The sequence below is a fragment of the Salmo salar genome, chromosome 14 (assembly GCF_965601325.2).
Source record: "Salmo salar chromosome 14, fSalSal1, whole genome shotgun sequence".
In the NCBI taxonomy this organism is placed as follows: Eukaryota; Metazoa; Chordata; class Actinopteri; order Salmoniformes; family Salmonidae; genus Salmo; species Salmo salar.
Window position 1 is genome coordinate 91,473,990 of NC_138304.1, and position 23,245 is coordinate 91,497,234.

Consider the following 23,245-nt stretch of genomic DNA (forward strand, 5'->3'; position numbering starts at 1 on the left):
GACATTCTCCTGTAGAATGTCCAGATGCAGCAAAGCACCCCCAAATCGTCATACTATCATCACCATTGTTAACGGTTTGTATGAGGTTCTTGCTGTGGAATGCAGTGTTTGGTTTTTGCCAGACATAACGGGACCCATGTCGTCCAAAATGTTCACTCAAAAGCACCTGGAAGGACCTGGATGATCGTCGAGACTCCTGGAAGACGCTTCTATGGACTGACAAGTCAAAATGTTTACAACAGCATTCCACAATAAGAACCTCATACAAACAGTCAAGCATGGTGGTAGTAGTGTGACAGTTTGGGGATGCTTTGCTGCCTCAGGACCTGGATGACTTGCCATCATTGAAGAAGCTGTGAATACTGCACTATATCAGAGAATTCTAAAGAAGAATGTCAGGCCATCCATCCATGAGCTGAGCTTCAAACGCCTGGCTATGTGGAGTAGCTGGCTGGCTGGTCATCTGACTAACCTGGCTCCACTTCACACACAGAGACCCTCTGGTCTGGCCCAGGCCTTCAGTGTGGATGTTAATGCTGGACTAACACTGGCCCTGGTCTTGTCCTTCACAGTGTGGGTGTTAGAGCTGGACTAACACTGGCCCTGGTCTGGTCCAGGACTTCAGTGTGGGTGTTAGAGCTGGACTAACACTGCCCCTGGGATCCTATCACAATGCTAGGAAATTACAGAGGGGGGGGGGGGTCCTTGAGAAAATGTGAAAGAGTAGGGTAGAGAGAAAGTTGGCCATGAAGGTGACATTTTGTAAAGATCTCTTATATAAAACACGTTCAATGACACTTTCTGTGTATATGTGGTTTCTTTAACCCTCCTTATGAGGTCAAATATGGTGTCTAGTTCAATATTAGCCTTCATTTAGGCATGTATCTCTTTTACAGTGTGTCTACAATACTTTACTGGGTGGCACCAGGGGACATTTTAGCTTAATTAATGAGCCTTTCTTCCTGCTGTCCTAGGCCCTTAACCTCCCTGTTTGAGATGTACAGGACTATCCGTTTGAGATGAGCCATAAGTGGGTTGTGGGTTGGGACCCTTGATTTTTTTATGCTCGTGCTGTGTGTGCATGAGGTCGTGTGTGTGTACCTCAGAGTATGTGACAGGGCACATTAAGTTCTCCATGTTACTGCAGCACTAATCAATGGCATTAAAACCTGCTTTAGTGTCAGGCTGGACATGCTGATTCACCACCAGGGTCGGTTCAAACTCAGTCGGGGTCTCAACTTACTTTTGAGAGTTAGAATAGTACAACACACAAGGTGCAAGTTTGAAACCTCATCAGCTGTTTTTCTTGTTATGTCTGTCACTGACAGTCACTCAATTACATTTATTTTTACATTTTAGTCATTTTAGCAGACGCTCTTATCCAGAGCGACTTACTTAGTGTGAGTGCATACATTCCATACATTTTTATTTTTATTTTTTCCCGTACTGGTCCCCCGTGGGAATCGAACCCACAACCCTGGCATTGCAAACACCATGCTCTACCAACTGAGCCACACGGGACCGTTAGCTATGTCAGCTAACAATTTTTAGAATGGCAAATTAATCTAGCCAAGGGGCCCACATTGATTTTGTTAGTCCCTCTCACTCACATATTAACATGGCATAAGTGTAGAATTTGAAGAAATTAGCTTTAAAACTGCAAAAATGTCTCCAACCAAATGTTGCTTATGGCCCCCAACCAAATCATTCTTAGGGCACCCAAAAGGCTAGAGCCAGCCCTGCTCACCACAGCTACTGTGGCCTCAGGAAAATACACATTCTATTGTGTTGTGTACACATGATCACTTACACCTTGTAAGCAACCTGTACAAACACAGATAGAAACAGATGTGCCTGCACACCCAAGCATGACGTGGAACAACTCCAACCAAACATAAATAACCAGACGCAGCATGAATCCACAAACATCGTCAGAGGCCGAAATACTGGTTCAGCTCCATCGACATGGTCATTCTGGTCCATTAGATAACTGTCATGATCTCTGACCCAAATGGCACCCTATTCCCTTGATAATGCACTACTTTTGACCAGGGCCCATAAGGACAAAAGTAGTGCAGTCTCTATGGTATAGGGTACCATCCCAAATGGTACCCTATACCATAGAGAGTGCACTACTTCTGACCTTACGGGCCCTGGTCAAAAGTGGTACGGCTCTGTTCAGTGTGAAAATACCCAGGAGGCTGGGGCTCTGATGAGGGTGAAAACACCCAGGAGGCTGGGGCTCTGTTCAGGGTGAAAACACCCAGGAGGCTGGGGCTCTGATGAGGGTGAAAACACCCAGGAGGCTGGGGCTCTGATGAGGGTGAAAACACCCAGGAGGCTGGGGCTCTGATGAGGGTGAAAACACCGAGGAGGCTTGGGCTCTGATGAGGATGAAAACACCCAGGAGGCTGGGGCTGAGATGAGGGTGAAAACACCCAGGAGGCTGGGGCTCTGATGAGGGTGAAAACACCCAGGAGGCTGGGGCTCTGATGAGGGTGAAAACACCCAGGAGGCTGGGGCTCTGATGAGGGTGAAAACACCCAGGAGGCTGGGGCTCTGATGAGGATAAAAACACCCAGGAGGCTGGGGCTCTGATGAGGATGAAAACAATAAGGATGGGGCTCTGATGAGGGTGAAAACACAGAGGAGGCTGGGGCTGTGATGAGTGTGAAAACAACCATGAGAATGGGGCTCTGATGAGGGTGAAAACACCCAGGAGGATGTGGCTCTGATGAGGATGAAAACACCCAGGAGGCTGGGGCTCTGATGAGGGTGAAAACACCCAGGAGGCTGGGGCTCTGTTCAGGGTGAAAACACGCAGGAGGCTTGGGCTCTGATGAGGATGAAAACACCCAGGAGGCTTCGGCTCTGATGAGGGTAAACACACCCAGGAGGCTGGGGCTGTGATGAGGGTGAAAACCATAAGGATGGGGCTCTGATGAGGGTGAAAACACCCAGGAGCCTGGGGCTCTAATGAGGATGAACACACGCAGGAGGCTTGGGCTCTGATGAGGATGAAAACACCCAGGAGGCTGGGGCTCTGTTCAGGTTGAAAACACCCAGGAGGCTGGGTCTCTGATGAGGGTGAAAACACCCAGGAGGCTGGGACTGTGATGAGGGTGAAAACAACCACGAGGATGGGGCTTTGATGAGGGTGAAAACACCCAGGAGGCTGGGGCTCTGATGAGGATGAGAACACCCAGGAGGCTAGGGCTCTGTTCAGGGTGAAAACACCCAGGAGGCTGGGGCTCTGATGAGGGTGAAAACAACCATGAGGATGGGGCTCTGTTCAGGGTGAAAACACCCAGGAGGCTGGGGCTCTGATGAGGGTGAAAACACCCAGGAGGCTGGGGCTCTGATGAGGGTGAAAACACCCAGCAGGCTGGGGCTGTGATGAGGGTTTCTCTACTGATGTGTACTGGCTTAGAGAGCTACGAAGGTAATACAATTTTGGGCGAATTCCATAGAAGCTTTGGGGCTTCATTCTTTTGTAACTCCCCAGCCTCATCCAGACTATTGATTTCTATGTGGTCGACACAATGCTATATCATGGCTCTGAATGTGCTCTCCCATTGGCACGAGGTCAGAGGAAGTTGGTACTTATTATGCTACGAAGTCATTTGTAGCATAATAAGAGTGTCTGCCGTCAGTGACCTGTCAGGCCCCTGTATGTCTGTATGTGTGGTACTCTTCTGACAGCAGGAAGGACTATGACTGGAAATTGTAATGCAACAGACAGAGGAGCTCCCCTGGTCAATCAGAAATGATCTAATGCCTCAGTGGTCATAAATCATAGAGGTTCCCTCAAATGACCTGGGGATAATGGATACTCTTAGCTCCTAGTTCTCTAGCTTGTATAACAGACCAGACAGAGAGTAGAGAGGGGTGAGAGCTGTATATCCTAAGGTGAACCCAGCTCACTGCCACCCCTATCTCATCCCCGTGAGTCACTCACAGTCAGGAGATGAGTTAGTCAACTTGTCAAGAGTTTGACAGACAGACAGGTAGGGTGGAGACAGGGTTGAGGAGGGCATTCAGAGGGAGTCTGACAGACAGAGAGACAGACAGACAGACAGACAGACAGACAGACAGACAGACAGACAGACAGACAGACAGACAGACAGACAGACAGACAGACAGACAGACAGACAGACAGGTAGGGTGGAGACTAAGGATGAGAAGGGACTTCAGATGGAGTTTGACAGACAGACAGGCAGGGTGGAGACTAAGGATGAGAAGGGACTTAAGAGGGAGTTTGACAGACAGACAGGCAGGGTGGAGACTAAGGATGAAAAGGGACTTAAGAGGGAGTTTGACAGACAGACAGGCAGGGTGGAGACTAAGGATGAGAAGGGACTTAAGAGGGAGTTTGACAGACAGACAGGCAGGGTGGAGACTAAGGATGAAAAGGGACTTAAGAGGGAGTTTGACAGACAGACAGGCAGGGTGGAGACTAAGGATGAGAAGGGACTTCAGAGGGAGTTTGACAGACAGACAGGCAGGGTGGAGACTAAGGATGAGAAGGGACTTCAGAGGGAGTTTGACAGACAGACAGGCAGGGTGGAGACTAAGGATGAGAAGGGACTTCAGAGGGAGTTTGACAGACAGACAGGCAGGGTGGAGACTAAGGATGAGAAGGGACTTCAGAGGGAGTTTGACAGACAGACAGGCAGGGTGGAGACTAAGGATGAGAAGGGACTTCAGAGGGAGTTTGACAGACAGACAGGCAGGGTGGAGACTAAGGATGAGAAGGGACTTCAGAGGGAGTTTGACAGACAGACAGGCAGGGTGGAGACTAAGGTGTGAGGAGGGAATCAGAGCCTTTTGGGAAGGAACACATCAGTCAATTGATCGGTCAAACACACACACATACACACACACACTCAAACCATTACGCTTGTGAAAGTGCATTGGTAGCCTTCAGACCAATCTATTTCCCCTCTGGTCATTGGAGAGTGTGTATTTTATTGAAAAGCTTTTATTGATCTTAGGCTTTCACAAATCAGACTTTCAAGGAAAGCAGAGTCTATTGTCAATGCTTTCTCAAGCCCAGGACTGTAGATGGGTTTAATAGTGCATGGCTTTCAGAGTTCTGTGAGATTTATGGAAATCAAAACTTGCAACTTCAGGAAGTCATTCAGGAAATGATATCCAATGACCTCGGACTCCAAGATTAAAATTCCATTTGTTCCTTTTTTTTAAGGGTGCACAGCTAGTGTACTTTACATTAAATTCTACATAGTAATTTATCTCAGAACCAACCAGGTAATAACACACAGCCGAGTGCAGTGTTATTGAGATTACTGCAGGTCAGGAGAAATGTTCCATTTGCAAATGAGGACTTTTTATTGTTCTGCATCGATTCATTCTGCAGTTTTTACGTAGATAAAGACTGTATCCTGCACTTTGTTAAACTTTCAGATTTCATTTTTTTGTATTTTATGTTAGCGAGGAGGATACAATTTGATTTTTAATTACATTTTTAGTAGATAGTTAGCTGAAATGTTACTGAGTCTGTAGATAGTCTGTTGAGCATCTACAGATGGACTATCCAAATAAAGTGTTTCCGACTTTGAAAACCTGAGCTTGTATATAAGAAACCAGACTGATCTCGTGATAGCTCACATTCTAAAGTGAAAGGAAACATGAGTGAAGCGGTCAGACTGGTTTCACAAGGCTGTAGAGTAGGGTCTCTGAGGGGAATGGTAGTGGGTGCTGGGAGGCAGGGTTTGTAGTCCACAGTGGAGTAATGCCAACAGAAGATCCATTACTGTAAAATGTGTCTTCAGGCAGATGGAACTATGGGGGGAATATGTTAAAGGTGACCCACTCCTGTCAAATGGACACCTTGTTGGGGAGTCCACACACACACACACACACACACACACACACACACACACACACACACACACACACACACACACACACACACACACACGACACGACACGACACGACAGGGGTAGTGGGGACCTTGTCAAGTGCTTTGTAAAGGTTAAAGGTCCAATGCAGACATTTTTATCTCAATATCAAATCATTTCTGGATAACAGTTAAGTACCATTCTGTGATTGTTTTCAATTAAAATGTACAAAAATAGTTTCTTAGCAAAGTGCAATTTCTCAAGCAATATTTTAGCTAGAACTGTCTGGGAGTGGTCTGACTGGGGAGGGGGAAACTGAAAACTCGTGTTTATTGGCAGAGAGGTTTAGAACTCTTTTTCTTATTGGTCTATTAACTAATTTAAAACTCCATCCCACCAAAACAGGCAAACATTTCAGGCGGTCTTGTCAAACAGCTCTGATACTAAAAGGGCATTATCCTAATTTTCACAATTTCACAGAACTATTCCAACCTCATAGTGTGGAAATATATATATAACACAGGGAAATCATGTTTTTAACTGCACTGGGCCTTTAAGAGGAAGAGCAGATGACGGATAAAGGCACAAACTGTTTCACTATGGTCTGGTTCATCACTTGTACCTGTAAACCTAGTCCTCCTCTAAGCATGATTGAAACTTAACACAGTCTAAATGGGTTAGTATTTTCTAAAGTTTTACTGAATAGGGTATCGATGATATGGTGGATCTTTTCTAAAGGATACTAATATACCAAGACACATGCTAGCCAAGTTGTACTTCTATGGGCCCTGGTCAAATGTACTGCACTATAGTCCGTGTGCTGTTGAGATTCTGGATGGCCAGAGAGATAGCAACAATTACAAGCATCTTGCATGTGTGGAATCGTAGGTGGCTCCTTTCAGCTAATTTTACCTTATTCTTGATACCATATCTGGTTTTGAGGTGTTTTGACTAATGTCATATCTTTGCTAATTCGCTAACATTCGCTAGCTAGCTAACCAACAGCTGTAATGATGTATTTGAGGGACTAGTGCTCATTATTTATGTTTTCAATAAACATTTGAGACGAAATAGGATTTACATGTTGTCAACAATCTGAGCCAACCCCGTCTGTTTTGCCCCATAGTTCCGCATGCGTCGGTTTTGTTGCTAAACAACCAACCCGTCTATAGGGAATAGGGTGTAATTTGGAACGCTCTCACAGGCCAATTTCCTCCCTCACAGGCCTTTGTCTAGCTCTCAATATCAATTTGTTGTCAGTTCTAAATGCAATCTTCACTATTGTAATAATTTTAGAATGAAGGACATTAAAATAACAAAAAGGTAAACTATTGTTCTGCATCTCATTTACGTTTTATCTGTTTCTTTGACTCCTTTGTCACATGGAACCAGTGAATGGATTGTATTCTGTTCTTTCTTTTTTATTATTAACTATTTTAATGATAGTCTTTATGCTGATTCCCACTTTGATATTGTTGTTTGCATGCGCTTAGTCACCCATTAAAAAGCTGTGTGCTAAAACAAATAAAACCAAATAAAAAGAACAAGTTCGATGCATGAACATAAATAATAATGGTTTCTCATTTTCATGCCATGAGACCATTTGCAGCATTATTTTATTCAGCTCCTATCCACCCCCGTCAAACCAACGGCCCATGCATAACCCTACAGCTAATCAGACATGATGTGTGCACAAGTTAAATGAATTGACTGAATATTCATGCTGCGATAAACAAACAAAAACACCCAAAAGGATGATCTTAGATACAGTTGAAGTCGGAAGTTTACATACACCTTAGCCAAATACATTTATACTCAGTTTTTCACAATTCCTGACATTTAATCCTAGTAAAAATTCCCTGTCTTAGGTCAGTTAGGATCACCACTTTATTTTAAGAATGTGAAATGTCAGAATAATAGTAGAAAGAATGTTTTATTTCAGCTTTTATTTCTTTCATCACATTCCCAGTGGGTCAGAAGTTTACATTCACTCAATTAGTATTTGGTAGCATTGCCTTTAAATTGTTTAACTTGGATCAAACGTTTCGGGTAGCCTTCCACAAGCTTCCCACAATAAGTTGGGTGAATTTTGGCCCATTCCTCCTGACAGAGCTGGTGTAACTGAGTCAGGTTTGTAGGCCTCCTTCATCGTACATGCTTTTTCAGTTCTGCCCACAAATGTTCTATGGAATTGAGGTCAGGGCTTTGTGATGGCCACTCCAATACCTTGACTTTGTTGTCCGTAAGCCATTTTGCCACAACTTTGGAAGTATGCTTGGGGTCATTGTCCATTTGGAAGACCCATTTGCAATCGAGTTTTAACTTCCTGACTGATGTCTTGAGATGTTGCTTCAATATAGCCACATAATTTTCCTGCCTCATCATGCCATCTATTTTGTGAAGTGCACCAGTCCCTCCTGCAGCAAAGCACCCCCACAACATGATGCTGCCACCCCCGTGCTTCACGGTTGGGATGGTGTTCTTCGGCTTGCAAGCTTCTGCCTTTTTCCTCCAAACATAACGATGGTCATTATGGCTAAACAGTTCTATTTTTGTTTCATCAGACCAAAGGACATTTTTCCAAAAAGTATGATCTTTGTCCCCATGTGCAGTTGCAAACCATAGTCTGTCTTTTTTATGGTGGTTTTGGAGCAGTGGCTTCTTTTCTGAGCGGCCTTTCAGGTTATGTCAATATAGGACTCATTTTACTGTGGATATAGATACTTTTGTACCTGTCTCCTCCAGCATCGTCACAAGGTCCTTTGCTGTTGTTCTGGGATTGATTTGCACTTTTCGCACCAAAGTACGTTTCTAAGAGACAGAATGCGTCTCCTTCCTGAGTGGTATAATGGCTGCGTGGTCCCATGGTGTTTGTACTTGCATACTATTGTTTGTACAGATGAACGTGGTACTTTCAGGCATTTGGAAATTGCTCCCAAGGATGAACCAGACTTGTGGAGGTCAACAATTTTTGGCTGATTTCTTTTGATTTTCCCATGATGTCAAGCACAGAGGCACTGAGTTTGAAGGTAGGCCATGAAATCCATCCACAGGTACACCTCCAATTGATTCAAATTATGTCAATTAGTCTATCAGAAGCTTCTAAAGCCATGACATCATTTTCTGGAATTTTCCAAGCTGTTTAATGGCACAGTCAACTTAGTGTATGTTAACTTCTGACCCACTGGAATTGTGATACAGTGGATTATAAGGGAAATAATCTGTCTGTAAACAATTGTTGGAAAAATTACTTGTGTCATGCAGAAAGTAGATGTCCTAACTCACTTGCCAAAACTATAGTTTGTTAACAAGAAATGTGTGGAGTGGTTGAAAAACGAGTTGTAATGACTCCAACCTAAGTGTATGTAAACTTCCCACTTCAACTGTAGTTGTTGTGTTGCATATCACAAAACTGCTCGGCGGAGGGATGTATTTTGGGCACTGGGACAACAAAAGTTTATCATGTACTGTATCTGGAAATCCAATTCAGATACTTTTCTCAGTCTTTAAAAAAGAGTATTACGTATTATCAACACAAATGTTCAAATCCTATGTAAGCAATACCATGGATTCAGAATGTAGACCAATATTTTATATTGTAGAATTATAGTTAAAACATAGAATATATTCAGTGCCTTCGGAATGTATTCAGACCCCTTGACTTTTTACACATTTTGTTAGGTTACAGCCTTATTCTAAAATATATTACATAGTTTTTTCCCTCATCAATCTACAAACAATACCCTATAATGACAATGCAAAAACGGTTGTTTTTTTAAACATTTTTGCAAATGTATACAAAATAAAAAACTGAAATATCACAGTTACATAAGTATTCAGACCCTTTACTCAGTACTTAGTTGAAGCACCTTTGGCAGCGATTACAGCATCAAGTATTATTGGGTACGATTCTACAAGTTTGGCACACCTGTATTTGGGGAGTTTCTCCCATTCCGCTCTGCAGATCCTCTCAAGCTCTGTCAGGTTGGATGGGGAACATCGCTACACAGCTATTTTCAGGTCTCTCCAGAGATGTTTGATCGGGTTCAAGTCCGGGCTCTGGCTGGGCAACTCAAGGACATTCAGAGACTTGTCTTGAAGCCGCTCCTGCGTTGTCTTGGCTGTGTGCTTAATGTGGCTGTGTGCTTAACGTCGTTGAAAGGTGAACCTTCGCCCCAGTCTGAGGTCCTGAGCGCTCTGGAAAGTGATTTTCATCAAGGATCTCTCTGTACTTTGCTCCGTTCATCTTTGCCTCGATCCTGAATAGTCTCCCAGTCCCTGCCGCTGAAAAAGATCCCCACAGCATGATGCTGCCACCACCATGCTTCACCGTAGGGATGGTGCCAGGTTTCCTCCAGACGTGACGCTTGGCATTCAGGCCGAAGAGTTCAATCTTGGTTTCATCAGACCAGAGAATCTTGTTTCTCATGGTCTGAGAGTCTTTAGGTGCCTTTTGGCAAACTCCACGAGGGCTGTCATGTGGCTTTTACTGAGGAGTGGCTTCTGTCTGGCCACTCTACCATAAAGGCCTGATTGGTGGAGTGTTGCAAAGATGGTTGTCTTTCTGGAAGGTTCACCCATCTCCACAGAGGAACTCTAGAGCTCTATCAGAGTGACTATCTGGTTCTTGGTCACCTCCCTGACCATGGCCCTTTTCCCCCGATTGCTTAGTTTGGCTGGGCGGCCAGCTCTAGGACGAGTCTTGGTGGTTCCAAACCTCTTCCATTTAAGAATGATGGACGCCACTGTGATTTTGGGGACCTTCAATGCTGCAGAAACTTTTGGTACCCTTCCCCAGATCTGTGCCTCCGACGCTATCCTGTCTCGGAGCTCTACGGATAATGCCAGCCTGATAATGGCTCCCTCACCTTTCTCCATTTGCAGGGTAAAAATACATTTGTTCTAGACAGAATTGTTTAAAATATGTTGATGTTGCCTATCAGTGTCCCTTTAAAAGAAAAAGTGATGCATGTGTCATCAAATCAAATCAAATCAAATGTATTTTTATATAGCCCTTCGTACATCAGCTGATATCTCAAAGTGCTGTACAGAAACCCAGCCTAAAACCCCAAACAGCAAGCAAAGCATGTGAAAGAAGCACGGTGGCTAGGAAAAACTCCCTAGAAAGGCCAAAAACCTAGGAAGAAACCTAGAGAGGAACCAGGCTATGAGGGGTGGCCAGTCCTCTTCTGGCTGTGCAGGGTGGATATTATAACAGAACATGGTCAAGATGTTAAAATGTTAAAATGTTCATAAATGACCAGCATGGTCAAATAATAATAATCATAGTAGTTGTCGAGGGTGCAACAAGCACGTCTGGTGAACAGGTCAGGGTTCCATAGCCGCAGGCAGAACAGTTGAAACTGGAGCAGCAGCACGGCCAGGTGGACTGGGGACAGCAAGGAGTCATCATACCAGGTAGTCCTGAGGCATGGTCCTAGGGCTCAGGTCCTCCGAGAGAAAGACAGAAAGAGAGAATTAGAGAGAGCATATTTAAATTCACACAGGACACCGGATAAGACAAGAGAAATACTCCAGATGTAACAGACTGACCCTAGCCCCCCGACACATAAACTACTGCAGCATAAATAATAGAGGCTGAGACAGGAGGGATCAGAAGACACTGTGGCCCCATCCGATGATACCCCCGGACAGGGCCAAACAGGCAGGATATAACCCCACCCACTTTGCCAAAGCACAGCCCCCACACCACTAGAGGGATGTCTCCAACCACCAACTTACCGTCCTAAGACAAGGCCGAGTATAGCCCACAACGATCTCCGCCATGGCACAACCCAAGGGGGGGGCGCCAACCCAGACAGGAAGACCACGTCAGTGACTCAACCCACTCAAGTGACGCACCCCTCCCATGGACGGCATGGAAGAACACCAGTAAGCCAGTGACTCAGCCCCTGTAAAAGGGTTAGAGGCAGAGAATCCCAGTGGAAAGAGGGGAACCGGCAAGGCAGAGACAGCAAGGGCGGTTCGTTGCTCCAGCCTTTCCGTTCACCTTCACACTCCTGGGCCAGACTATACTTAATCATAGGACCTACTGAAGAGATACGTCTTCAGTAAAGACTTAAAGGTTGAGACTGAGTCTGCGTCTCTCACATTGGTAGGCAGACCATTCCATAAAAATGGAGCTCTATAGGAGAAAGCCCTACATCCAGCCGTTTGCTTAGAAATTCTAGGGACAATTAGGAGGCCTGCGTCTTGTGACCGTAGCGTACGTGTAGGTATGTACGACAGGACCAAATCGGAAAGATAGGTAGGAGCAAGCCCATGTAATGCTTTGTAGGTTAGCAGTAAAACCTTGAAATCAGCCCTTGCCTTAACAGGAAGCCAGTGTAGGGAGGCTAGCACTGGAGTAATATGATCACATTTTTTGGTTCTAGTCAGGATTCTAGCAGCCGTAGTTTATTTAGTGCTTTATCCAGGTAGCCGGAAAGTAGAGCATTGCAGTAGTCCAGCCTAGAAGTAACAAAAGCATGGATAAATTTTTCTGCGTCATTTTTGGACAGAAAATTTCTGATTTTTGCAATGTTACGTAGATGGAAAAAAGCTGTCCTTGAAACAGTCTTGATATGTTCTTCAAAAGAGAGATCAGGGTCCAGAGTAACGCCGAGGTCCTTCACAGTTTTATTTGAGACGACTGTACAACCATCCAGATTAATTGTCAGATTCAACAGAAGATCTCTTTGTTTCTTGGGACCTAGAACAAGCATCTCTGTTTTGTCCGAGTTTAAAAGTAGAAAGTTTGCAGCCATCCACTTCTTTATGTCTGAAACACAGGCTTCTAGCGAGGGCAATTTTGGGGCTTCACCATGTTTCATTGAAATGTACAGCTGTGTGTCGTCCGCATAGCAGTGAAATTTAACATTATGTTTTCGAATGACATCCCCAAGAGGTAAAATATATAGTGAAAACAATAGTGGTCCTAAAACGGAACCTTGAGGAACACCGAAATTTACAATTGATTTGTCAGAGGACAAACTATTCACAGAGACAAACTGATATCTTTCCGACAGATAAGATCTAAACCAGGCCAGAACTTGTCCATGTAGACAATTTGTGGTGATCGATGGTATCAAAAGCGGCACTAAGATCTAGGAGCACGAGGACAGATGCAGAGCCTCGGTCTGACGTCATTAAAAGGTCATTTACCACCTTCACAAGTGCAGTCTCAGTGCTATGATGGGGTCTAAAACCAGACTGAAGCGTTTCGTATACATTGTTTGTCTTCAGGAAGGCAGTGAGTTGCTGTGCAACAGCTTTTTCAAAATTTTTTGAGAGGAATGGAAGATTCGATATAGGCCGATCGTTTTTTATAATTTCTGGATCAAGATTCGGCTTTTTCAAGAGAGGCTTTATTACTGCCACTTTTAGTGAGCTTGGTACACATCCGGTGGATAGAGAGCCGTTTATTATGTTCAACATAGGAGGGCCAAGCACAGGAAGCAGCTCTTTCAGTAGTTTAGTTGGAATAGGGTCCAGTATGCAGCTTGAGGGTTTGGAGGCCATGATTATTTTCATCATTGTGTCAAGAGATATAGTACTAAAACACTTTAGTATCTCCCTTGATCCTAGGTCCTGGCAGAGTTGTGTAGACTCAGGACAATGGAGCTTTGGAGGAATACCCAGATTTAAAGAGGAGTCTGTAATTTGCTTTCTAATGATCATGATCTTTTCCTCAAAGAAGTTCATAAATTTATTACTGCTGAAGTGAAAGCCATCCTCCATTTGCGAAGGCTGCTTTTTAGTTAGCTTTGCGACAGTATCAAAAAGAAATTTAGGATTGTTCTTATTTTCCTCAATTAAGTTGGAAAAATAGGATGATCGAGCAGCAGTGAGGGCTCTTCGATACTGCACGGTACTGTCTTTCCAAGCTAGTCGGAAGACTTCCAGTTTGGTGTGGCGCCATTTCCGTTCCAATTTTCTGGAAGCTTGCTTCAGAGCTCGTGTATTTTCTGTATACCAGGGAGCTAGTTTCTTATGACAGATGTTTTTAGTTTTTAGGGGTGCAACTGCATCTAGGGTATTGCGCAAGGTTAAATTGAGTTCCTCGGTTAGGTGGTTAACTGATTTTTGTCCTCTGACGTCATTGGGTAGGCAGAGGCAGTCTGGAAGGGCATCAAGGAATCTTTGGGTTGTCTGAGAATTTATAGCATGACTTTTAATGCTCCTTGGTTGGGGTCTGAGCAGATTATTTGTTGCAATTGCAAATGTAATAAAATGGTGGTCCGATAGTCCAGGATTATGAGGAAAAACATTAAGATCCACAACATTTATTCCATGGGACAAAACTAGGTCCAGAGTATGACTGTGGCAGTGAGTAGGTCCAGAGACATGTTGGACAAAACCCACTGAGTCGATGATGGCTCCGAAAGCCTTTTGGAGTGGGTCTGTGGACTTTTCCATGTGAATGTTAAAGTCACCAAAAATTAGAATATTATCTGCTATGACTACAAGATCCGATAGGAATTCAGGGAACTCAGTGAGGAAGACTGCATATGGCCCAGGAGGCCTGTAAACAGTAGCTATAAAAAGTGAGTGAGTAGGCTGCATAGATTTCATGACTAGAAGCTCAAAAGACGAAAACGTCATTGTTTTTTTTTTGCTATCGTAAATGTTAGCAACACCTCCGCCTTTGCCGGATGCACGGGGGGTATGGTCACTAGTATAACCAGGGGGTGAGGCCTCATTTAACACAGTAAATTCATCAGGCTTAAGCCATGTTTCAGTCAGGCCAATCACATCAAGATTATTATCAGTGATTAGTTCATTGACTATAACTGCCTTGGAAGTGAGGGATCTAACATTAAGTAACCCAATTTTGAGATGTGAGGTATCACAATCTCTTTCAATAATGGCAGGAATGGAGGAGGTCTTTATACTAGTGAGATTGCTAAAGCGAACACCACCATTTTTAATTTTGCCCAACCTAGATCGAGGCACAGACACGGTCTCAATGGGGAAAGCTGAGCTGACTACGCTGACTGTGCTAGTGGCAGACTCCACTAAGCTGGCAGGCTGGCTAACAGCCTGCTGCCTGGCCTGCACCCTATTTCATTGTGGAGCTAGAGGTTGTGTCAATTCGGTTTGATGTCCTTTAGTTGGTGGACCTTTCTTGATACACACAGGAAACTGTTGAGTGTGAAAAACCCAGCAGAGTTGCAGTTGGCACAAACTGGTGTGCCTGGCTCCTACTACCATACCCTGTTCAAAGGCACCCATTCACCCTCTGAATGGCACACATACACAATCCATGTCTGAATTGTCTCAAGGCTTAAAAATCCTTCTTTAACCTGTCTCCTCCCCTTCATCTACACTGGTTGAAGTGAATGTAACAAAGGACATCAATAAGGGATCATAGCTTTCACCTGGACTCACCTGGTCTGTCTATGTCATGGAAAGAGCAGGTGTTCATAATGTTTTTTGTACTGAACACAAGCCAATGTAAAGCCTGTGTTCTTTATAATCCATTATATAAGTAATTGACCTTGAGCCTGACCTTTAGTGTATAACAGACAAATACGACATTAACTGACAATTAGATTAGGTTTGCATGCCTTCCCATTGATTTTGGAGAAGGGAAATCAAAGGGACAAATCGGCATAAGAGTTTTGGGGCCTCAACTGACCTACCTAACAGGATACTGCCCTTCGAATGGTACAGAAATCCCAGGAGGAGATTTTGATTTTATTCAGATGTCTTTCAGTCCCCATTTGGACTAATCTTCCAAGAGTCCTTAAGAAGAGGGGTACATGTCCTATACTCTCTCTCTCTCTCGGGGGGGGGGTGTGTGTGTGTGTGTGTGTGTGTGTGTGTGTGTGTGTGTGTGTGTGTGTGTGTATGTGTGTGCGTGCGTGTGTGCGTGCGTGTGTGCGTGCGTGTGTGTGCGTGCATGCACAATGCCACACCTAGTAGATGGTAGATCCTGTCAGAAAGCAGTAGCCTACCAGTCGTCACGGAAACGGTTGCCTGCCTCTAGCTCCATTCCATCTGTGGATTAAAAGATGACAGCGAACTGTTTGTAGACTTATTACATCATCCACTGTCTGTCATGGACCACTTAGCATTGTTCAAAATCTGAATCTGACATCTCTTCATTTCTCTCCTCTATTTTCATGGCATTTGTATTCTATCCCATTCATTTCCATCAGTGTGTTGTCTTATAGCTCAATGTTTCCTTCCCACTCCACCCTTTTCCCATTTCCCCTACGGAAAGCCACAGCCTTCAGTTCACTGGAATGAGTCAACCTAGTCAGAGGGAAATCAACAGAAATTGAAGGTTTAACTTGACCTGAGCTAGCGTGAAACGGTGACAGTGTTTCTAGACACATTTCAGTTGAGGGAATTCAGTTGTACAACTGACTAGGTATCCCCCTTTCCCTTTCCCTTTTATAATGGCTATTACACAGTGTTCTGCTTTGCAGCTCTGACAACCTAGGTGTCCCTGTGTGTGTGTGTGTGTGTGTGTGTGTGTGTGTGTGTGTGTGTGTGTGTGTGTGTGTGTGTGTGTGTGTGTGTGTGTGTGTGTGTGTGTGTGTGTGTGTGTGTGTGTGTGTGTGTGTGTGTGTGTGTGTGTGTGTGTGTGTGTGTGTGTGTGTGTGTATGTGTGTGTGTATGTGTGTGTCCATACTGCTCTGAGTGTCCATACTGCTGTGAGTGTCTATACCGCTGTGTGTCCATATTGCTCTGAGTGTATATACTGCTGTGAGTGTCTATACCGCTGTGTGAGTCTATACCACTTTGTGTCCATATTGCTCTGAGTGTCTATACTGCTGTGAGTGTCTATACCGCTGTGTGTCCATATTGCTCTGAGTGTCTATACCACTGTGAGTGTCTATACCGCTGTGTGTGTCTATACCACTTTGTGTCCATACCACTGTGTGTGTCTATACCACTGTGTGTCTATACTGCTCTGAGTGTCTATACTGCTGTGTGTTTATACCGCTGTGAGTGTCTATACTGCTGTGAGTGTCTATATCACTGTGTGTCCATACTGCTCTGAGTGTCTATACCGCTGTGAGTGTTTATACCGCTGTGAGTGTCTTTACTGCTGTGTGTGTCTATACCACTGTGTGTCCATACTGCTCTGAGTGTCTATACTGCTGTGAGTGTCTATACCACTGTGTGTCCATACTGCTCTGAGTGTCTATACCGCTGTGAGTGTCTATACCACTGTGTCCATACTGCTCTGAGTGTCTATACCGCTGTGAGTGTCTATACCACTGTGAGTGTCCATCCTGCTGTGTGTCTATACTGCTGTGTGTGTCTGTACCACTGTGTGTGTCCATACCGCTGTGTGTGTCTATACCGCTGTGTGTCCATACTGCTGTGTGTGAATACTGCAGAGTGTCTATACCGCTGTGAGTGTCTATACTGCTGTGTGCATCTATGCCACTGTGTGTCCATACTGCTCTGAGTGTCTATACCACTGTGTGTCCATACTGCTGAGAGTGTCTATACCGCTGTGAGTGTCTATGCTGCTGTGTGTCTATACCACTGTGTGTCCATACCGCTGTGAGTGTCTATACCGCTGTGAGTGTCTATACCACTGTGTGTCCATACTGCTCTGAGTGTCTACATCTCTGTGAGTGTCTATACCACTGTGTGTCTATACTGCTGTGTGTGTCTATACCACTGTGTGTCTATACCACTGTGTGTGTCTATACTGCTGTGAGTGTCTATACTGCTGTGTGTGTCCATACCGCTGTGTGTCTATACTGCTGTGAGTGTCTATACCACTGTTTGTCCATACTGCTCTGAGTGTCTACACCTCTGTGAGTGTCTATACCACTGTGTGTCTATACTGCTGTGTGTGTCTATACCACTGTGTGTGTCTATACTGCTGTGAGTGTCTATACTTCTGTGTGTGTCCATACCGCTGTGTGTGTCCATACTGCTCTGAGTGTCTATACTGCTCTGAGTGTCCATACTGCTGTGAGTGTCTATACCGCTGTGTGTCCATATTGCTCTGAGTGTATATACTGCTGTGAGTGTCTATACCGCTGTGTGAGTCTATACCACTTTGTGTCCATATTGCTCTGAGTGTCTATACTGCTGTGAGTGTCTATACCGCTGTGTGTCCATATTGCTCTGAGTGTCTATACCACTGTGAGTGTCTATACCGCTGTGTGTGTCTATACCACTTTGTGTCCATACCACTGTGTGTGTCTATACCACTGTGTGTCTATACTGCTCTGAGTGTCTATACTGCTGTGAGTGTCTATACCACTGTGTGTCTATACTGCTCTGAGTGTCTATACTGCTGTGAGTGTCTATACCACTGTGTGTCTATACTGCTCTGAGTGTCTATACTGCTCTGAGTGTCTATACTGCTCTGAGTGTCTATACCGCTGTGAGTGTCTATACTGCTGTGAGTGTCTATACCACTGTGTGTCCATACTGCTCTGAGTGTCTATACTGCTCTGAGTGTCAATACCGCTGTGAGTGTCTATACTGCTCTGAGTGTCTATACCACTGTGTGTCCATACTGCTGTGAGTGTCTATACCACTGTGAGTGTCTATACCGCTGTGTGTGTCTATACCGCTGTGTGTCCATACTGCTGTGTGTCCGTACTGCTGTGTGTCTATACCGCTGTGAGTGTCTATACTGCTGTGTGCGTCTATGCCACTGTGTGTCCATACTGCTCTGAGTGTCTATACCACTGCGTGTCCATACTGCTGTGACTGTCTATACTGCTCTGAGTGTCTATACCACTGCGTGTCCATACTGCTGTGAGTGTCTATACCGCTGTGAGTGTTTATACCGCTGTGAGTGTCTATACTGCTGTGAGTGTTTATACCGCTGTGAGTGTCTATACCACTGTGTGTCCATACCGCTGTGAGTGTCTATACCGCTGTGAGTGTTTATACCGCTGTGAGTGTCTATACCACTGTGTGTCAATACTGCTCTGAGTGTCTACACCTCTGTGAGTGTCTATACCACTGTCTGTCCATACCGCTGTATGTCCATACTGCTGTGAGTGTCTATACTGCTGTGTGTCTATACCGCTGTGTGTGTCCATACCGCTGTGTGTCCATACTGCTGTGAGTGTCTATACCGCTGTGAGTGTCTATACTGCTGTGTGTGTCTATACCACTGTGTGTCCATACTGCTGTGAGTGTCTATACCGCTGTGAGTGTCTATACTGCTGTGTGTGTCTATACCGCTGTGTGTGTCTATAACGCTGTGTGTCCATACCACTGTGTGTCCATACTGCTGTGAGTGTCTATACTGCTGTGTGTCAATACCACTGTGTGTCCATACCGCTGTGAGTGTCTATACTGCTGTGAGTGTCTATACCGCTGTGTGACCATACTGCTGTGAGTGTCTATACTGCTGTGGGTGTCTATACCGCTGTGAGTGTCTATACTGCTGTGTGTGTCTATACCACTGTGTGTCCATACTGCTCTGAGTGTCTATACCGCTGTGAGTGTCTATACCACTGTGTGTCCATACTGCTCTGAGTGTCTATACCGCTGTGAGTGTTTATACCGCTGTGAGTGTCTATACTGCTGTGTGTGTCTATACCACTGTGTGTCCATACTGCTCTGAGTGTCTATACCGCTGTGAGTGTCTATACCACTGTGAGTGTCCATCCTGCTGTGTGTCCATACTGCTGTGTGTCTATACCGCTGTGAGTGTCTATACTGCTGTGTGCATCTATGCCACTGTGTCCATACTGCTCTGAGTGTCTATACCGCTGTGAGTGTCTATACCACTGTGAGTGTCCATCCTGCTGTGTGTCCATACTGCTGTGTGTTTATACCGCTGTGAGTGTCTATACTGCTGTGAGTGTCTATATCACTGTGTGTCCATACTGCTCTGAGTGTCTATACCGCTGTGAGTGTTTATACCGCTGTGAGTGTCTTTACTGCTGTGTGTGTCTATACCACTGTGTGTCCATACTGCTCTGAGTGTCTATACTGCTGTGAGTGTCTATACCACTGTGTGTCCATACTGCTCTGAGTGTCTATACCGCTGTGAGTGTCTATACCACTGTGTCCATACTGCTCTGAGTGTCTATACCGCTGTGAGTGTCTATACCACTGTGAGTGTCCATCCTGCTGTGTGTCTATACTGCTGTGTGTGTCTGTACCACTGTGTGTGTCCATACCGCTGTGTGTGTCTATACCGCTGTGTGTCCATACTGCTGTGTGTGAATACTGCAGAGTGTCTATACCGCTGTGAGTGTCTATACTGCTGTGTGCATCTATGCCACTGTGTGTCCATACTGCTCTGAGTGTCTATACCACTGTGTGTCCATACTGCTGAGAGTGTCTATACCGCTGTGAGTGTCTATGCTGCTGTGTGTCTATACCACTGTGTGTCCATACCGCTGTGAGTGTCTATACCGCTGTGAGTGTCTATACCACTGTGTGTCCATACTGCTCTGAGTGTCTACATCTCTGTGAGTGTCTATACCACTGTGTGTCTATACTGCTGTGTGTGTCTATACCACTGTGTGTCTATACCACTGTGTGTGTCTATACTGCTGTGAGTGTCTATACTGCTGTGTGTGTCCATACCGCTGTGTGTGTCTATACTGCTGTGAGTGTCTATACCACTGTTTGTCCATACTGCTCTGAGTGTCTACACCTCTGTGAGTGTCTATACCACTGTGTGTCTATACTGCTGTGTGTGTCTATACCACTGTGTGTGTCTATACTGCTGTGAGTGTCTATACTTCTGTGTGTGTCCATACCGCTGTGTGTGTCCATACCACTGTGTGTGTCTATACTGCTGTGAGTGTCTATACCACTGTGTGTCTATACCACTGTGTGTGTCTATACTGCTGTGAGTGTCTATACTGCTGTGTGTGTCCATACCGCTTTGTGTGTCTATACTGCTGTGAGTGTCTATACCGCTGTGTGACCATACTGCTGTGAGTGTCTATACTGCTGTGGGTGTCTATACCACTGTGTGTCCATACTGCTCTGAGTGTCCATACTGCTGTGAGTGTCTATACCACTGTGTGTGTCTATACCACTGTGTGTCCATACTGCTCTGAGTGTCTATACCACTGTATGTGTCCATACCGCTGTGTGTCCATACCGCTGTGTGTCCATACTGCTGTGAGTGTCTATACCGCTGTGTGTCCATACCGCTGTGTGTGTCTGTACCACTGTGTCCATACTGCTCTGAGTGTCTATACCGCTGTGAGTGTCTATACCACTGTGTCCATACTGCTCTGAGTGTCTATACCGCTGTGAGTGTCTATACCACTGTGAGTGTCCATCCTGCTGTGTGTCTATACTGCTGTGTGTGTCTGTACCACTGTGTGTGTCCATACCGCTGTGTGTGTCTATACCGCTGTGTGTCCATACTGCTGTGTGTGAATACTGCAGAGTGTCTATACCGCTGTGAGTGTCTATACTGCTGTGTGCATCTATGCCACTGTGTGTCCATACTGCTCTGAGTGTCTATACCACTGTGTGTCCATACTGCTGAGAGTGTCTATACCGCTGTGAGTGTCTATGCTGCTGTGTGTCTATACCACTGTGTGTCCATACCGCTGTGAGTGTCTATACCGCTGTGAGTGTCTATACCACTGTGTGTCCATACTGCTCTGAGTGTCTACATCTCTGTGAGTGTCTATACCACTGTGTGTCTATACTGCTGTGTGTGTCTATACCACTGTGTGTCTATACCACTGTGTGTGTCTATACTGCTGTGAGTGTCTATACTGCTGTGTGTGTCCATACCGCTGTGTGTGTCTATACTGCTGTGAGTGTCTATACCACTGTTTGTCCATACTGCTCTGAGTGTCTACACCTCTGTGAGTGTCTATACCACTGTGTGTCTATACTGCTGTGTGTGTCTATACCACTGTGTGTGTCTATACTGCTGTGAGTGTCTATACTGCTGTGTGTGTCCATACCGCTGTGTGTGTCCATACCACTGTGTGTCTATACCACTGTGTGTGTCTATACTGCTGTGAGTGTCTATACTGCTGTGTGTGTCCATACCGCTTTGTGTGTCTATACTGCTGTGAGTGTCTATACCGCTGTGTGACCATACTGCTGTGAGTGTCTATACTGCTGTGGGTGTCTATACCACTGTGTGTCCATACTGCTGTGAGTGTCTATACCACTGTGTGTGTCTATACCACTGTGTGTCCATACTGCTCTGAGTGTCTATACCACTGTATGTGTCCATACCGCTGTGTTTCCATACCGCTGTGTGTCCATACTGCTGTGAGTGTCTATACCGCTGTGTGTCCATACCGCTGTGTGTCCATACCGCTGTGTGTCCATACGGCTCTGAGTGTCTATACCGCTGTGAGTGTCTATACAACTGTATGTGTCTATACCGCTGTGAGTGTCTATACCACTGTATGTTTCCATACCGCTGTGTGTCCATACTGCTGTGAGTGTCTATACCGCTGTGAGTGTCTATACCACTGGTTGTCCATACCGCTGGTTGTCCATACTGCTGTGAGTGTCTATACCGCTGTGTGTGTCTATTCCACTGTGTGTCCATACTGATCTGAGTGTCTATACCGCTGTGAGTGTCTATACCACTGTATGTGTCTATACCACTGTGTGTGTCTATAATGCTGTGAGTGTCTATACTGCTGTGTGTGTCCATACCGCTGTGTGTGTCTATACTGCTGTGAGTGTCTATACCGCTGTGTGACCATACTGCTGTGAGTGTCTATACTGCTGTGGGTGTCTATACCACTGTGTGTCCATACTGCTCTGAGTGTCCATACTGCTGTGAGTGTCTATACCACTGTGTGTGTCTATAACACTGTGTGTCCATACTGCTCTGAGTGTCTATACCACTGTATGTGTCCATACCGCTGTGTGTCCATACCGCTGTGTGTCCATACTGCTGTGAGTGTCTATACCGCTGTGTGTCCATACCGCTGTGTGTCCATACGACTCTGAGTGTCTATACCGCTGTGAGTGTCTATTCCACTGTATGTGTCTATACCGCTGTGAGTGTCTATACCACTGTATGTGTCCATACCGCTGTGTGTCCATACTGCTGTGAGTGTCTATAACGCTGTGAGTGTCTATACCACTGGTTGTCCATACCACTGGTTGTCCATACTGCTGTGAGTGTCTATACCGCTGTGTGTGTCTATACCGCTGTGTGTCCATACCGCTGTGTGTCCATACTGCTGTGAGTGTCTATACCACTGTGTGTGTCCATACCACTGTGTGTCCATACTGCTGTGAGTGTCTATACCACTGTGTGTCCATACCGCTGTGAGTGTCTATACCGCTGTGTGTCCATACCGCTGTGTGTCCATACTGCTGTGAGTGTCTATACCACTGTGTGTGTCCATACCACTGTGTGTCCATACTGCTGTGAGTGTCTAGACCACGGTATGCCCATACTGCTCTGAGTGTCTATACTGCTCTG